The 3,641-nt window shown below is 34.1% G+C and overlaps 1 pseudogene; it reads right to left on the minus strand.

Annotated features, from left to right (window-relative positions):
- Positions 1-1,967: 1,967 nt before the first annotated feature.
- On the minus strand, positions 1,968-3,393 carry LOC143620861 (epi-neemfruitin B 7-O-acetyltransferse L7AT pseudogene; annotated as a pseudogene).
- Positions 3,394-3,641: the final 248 nt, after the last annotated feature.

Raw genomic sequence — 3,641 nt, forward strand, 5'->3', positions numbered from 1 at the left:
ATATATAGGGAGAGGATTAAAGGAAAACTCACATTTAAAGAGAAAACTAAAAAACTCCTAAAAACTTTTAAAGAATTATTTTTAATTAAAAATAAAAAAATATTTTCAAAATTCTGTTTTAGCCATTATTCTTATATTTTCTTATATTTCACTCAAAAAATAAAAAAAAAAAACCGTTGTAATGCACATACGTATTACTATGCGATAGCGTTGTATTACACATGTGTATTACTATGTACTTTTGAGTTTAATAGTGTTTTATTGCATATATTCAATATTTGTGTATTGTATATGTGTAGTAGTGTTGTATTATATGGAAAAAAATAATACTAAAATAAAAGTCGATATGGTGCACATGTGCATTAATGTTGTATTACACATACGTACTAATGTGTATTCGATGTGTGTATTAGTCTTATATTGCATATATACAATAGCGTGTATCAAATATGTGCAATAGGGTTGTATTCTATGCAATACAAACACTTTTGCATATATGCAATACACACTATTACACATGCGCACTATACCGATGAGGTTACTGACAAGTTTTTTTTTTAAATCAATAACAACATATAAGAATAATGAAAAAAAAAGAAACTTTAAAAAAAAAAAAAATTTAAGTTAAAAAATAGTTTCTTAGGAGTTTTTAAGTTTTCTCTTTAAAAAGTGTTTTCACTAGAACTTACCCCTATATATATATATATATATATATATATATATCAATGGTTATGATGCATGTTCGGAAAAACTTGCATATATTTGTTGTATTTTTAGTGTTAAGGAAAATCCAGATTTTTTTTAAAAAACAAGTTAGATGCCTTTAGCAGCAACAAAGTCGGTGCTATTACTCTTCGGGAGTTCGCCTGAAAAGTATTAGCGGTGACTAATTAGCGACGAATTTGACTTTAGTGACCACACCTTTTAGCGGAGACATTATTAGTGGTGACAAATGATCAATAGCAACTAAGAACTAGCGGCAACTCAACAGCGGCAACATGTTGTCGCTAGTACTTTTAGCGGCGACATTTGGGGCTTTAGCAACGACTTTTGTCGTCGTTAAAACTTAAACGTTTTGTAATGATGTTGACAATAAGGGCACATAACTCCTCAGAAACCGTTATGTGTATGTTTAGTAGTGATGACTCAGGATGAGGCATATTGAGTTTGTTGAAAGGATTGGTGATTGTCTTAATGGTTTATGAAAATTCTTTCGAGTTTGTGAGCATCATTCACCAGCTTTAGCTAATGTATTTTAAAAAGTGTTTTCAGGTAATTAGGAGTAAGTTAATTACAAGGATCGAAAGTGAGAGGAATAGAAGAATCTTTAGGCGATAGATATCTAGTGCCTTGCATGATTTTGTGACTCAATCCTTGTAACTTATGTTTGTAAATTTAATCTTTGTAATCGAACAAAGGGTATTTAATTCCCTTGTATTCACTAATATTTAAATCAAATATTTTCCACTAAACTTTTATTAAATGAAAAATTAACACCAACTAACAGTCATATGTCTCCGCCATTGAGGCACGGTGCGATAATAGAAAAATAGAAACCTAAGCTTAAAAGAGCGGTAAAATAAGCAAGAGAGCTTGTAAAATAATAGAATGCAAGAATCTCTAGTTGATGGACGTCTAAAGGCTCGGATGCCTTTGTAACCAAATCCTTGTAACTTATTTTTGTAAATTAAAATCTTTGTGATCGAACAGATGGTATTTAATTCCCTTCTTGATCAACTAATATTCTCAATCAAATATGCTCCACTTCGTAACACACTTTGATTAAATGAAAAGGCAATACCAACTGACAGTCATATGTCTGCGCCCCTTAGGCATGTTGTGACGACAGGAAAATAGAAACCTAAGCTTAAAAGACGGGTAAAATAAGCAAACGAACATGTAAATTTATTTGCCACAATATAAAGTACTAACAACCAAGACGTTGGTTTTTAAGACAGATCTCTAACTCATATGACATGATCATTTGATAGCGGACTTGGATCCACCGAAGCATACGCTAGTAGCTCCGGATTGCACTGTAGAATCTTCAGTTCTTCTTCATCCAAAGTCACCCATGCTTCAACTCCCTCGCCACATTTTGTATCCATTAGAGTCACTAAATTGAAGAACCCCTTGAATCCTTTACCTATGAGGCCAGACACCCAACTTGGCTTTCCCCAACCAAAATCAATATCATTGAAACCCATCTTACACCAACTTGTAAAAATATAATATTCTGTTGGCCCTACCGAGCCGATTTCTCCCATTTGTTGAAGTAACTTCTGCATTGCGACGTACCATTCATCACCCTGTGCTTCGTTTACAAACTCATCGTTGACTTTTACAATGCTATCATGCACCTTGTTCACCAAGCTATGCAATGTGGTTTCGTCGTTATCTTTGCACACTGCACTTGAGACCCACATCATGTTACCAATCAAGTCTTTTGACGTCTTTGTTGGAAGTTTTTTACGAAGATTCAGAGAGTGGTTTAGCCAAGTAGTTTTCTGGATACCATATGCTTCTTTAGATGCTGCTATTGTACACTTCCATAACAAAGCAGATACCACCTCAACTCGTGTTGGTTGTTGCACTCCATTTCTACTAGCCGCAACTTTTAAAGCAGCTATGGAATCCGAACCAAATACGAATCTTTTTGTGATACAATTGCCTTCCTTTAGCACTGTTTGATAGCTAACCTGGAATATGTCTCTAAGCCACAAGCTCTCAGCAGGAAAAACTAATGGAGAAATTATCTTTGGATAGGTAACTTCTTCACTTTTGGAAGCCATGTTAGCCCATCCTTTTAGAAAAGTGTAGAGTGCAGCCCCATCAAGGATCTTTTGTGAAACACACAACCCGACAGCGATTCCACCACATTTGAAAATGTTCACTTGAACATTTGTGACACGAGAGCCCACACTAGATTGATCAAAACTAGGTTCTAATGGCAAGAACCTGTTAATCAATCCAAGGTCAGGTTTGTGCAAAAAGCCATCAAGACGACCATGAACCAAAACTAAGACATAGTTAGCACCAACGTCGTTACATTCAATTGAATCGCCCTTAAGTGTTCCTGCAAGTGGGTAAAACTGAGTCAAGGTTTCAGATAGTGATTTCTTTAGAACCAATGACCTTTGTAGTGCTTGGAATATGTTATTGTCATTGTCATTGTGATTAGGGTAGTAAAAAACGATTGGTACGTAAGGATATCCAACAAGATAATCTAGGAGAGAAAGATTATATGTTCTCAAGTGGTGCGGTGTTGGGGACGATGGTTTAATGCTCTCTTCGGAAATGATTTCAACTTCCATAGCGTAAGTTAAATGACAGGTTAGTGTTATGGGATGTGTCTAGAAAAGAAGGCAATTGCAATAACTATGCACTTCAAAGTTCCTTTTATAGTTCAATTCGGATATATATTATATTTCTTAAGATTCGATTTCAGTGGTTATGATCAACTAAATGGTTCCGATCAAAACTTATGATACTAAAAAGTTGTAACTTCAAAATAAAAGAAAACGAAACGAACAACCATAATATATTTTTCTGTGATTTTAATCTATAAAACTGATCATGTTTCTCATTTAAAATTTGACTTTGTTTACTGAGAAATCCTATTCCAAAAATTTCTACATAAA

Source organism: Bidens hawaiensis, unplaced genomic scaffold (assembly GCF_021521415.1).
Source record: "Bidens hawaiensis isolate Kalapana, Puna unplaced genomic scaffold, B.hawaiensis_p1.1 tig00002717_1, whole genome shotgun sequence".
NCBI lineage: Eukaryota > Viridiplantae > Streptophyta > Magnoliopsida > Asterales > Asteraceae > Bidens > Bidens hawaiensis.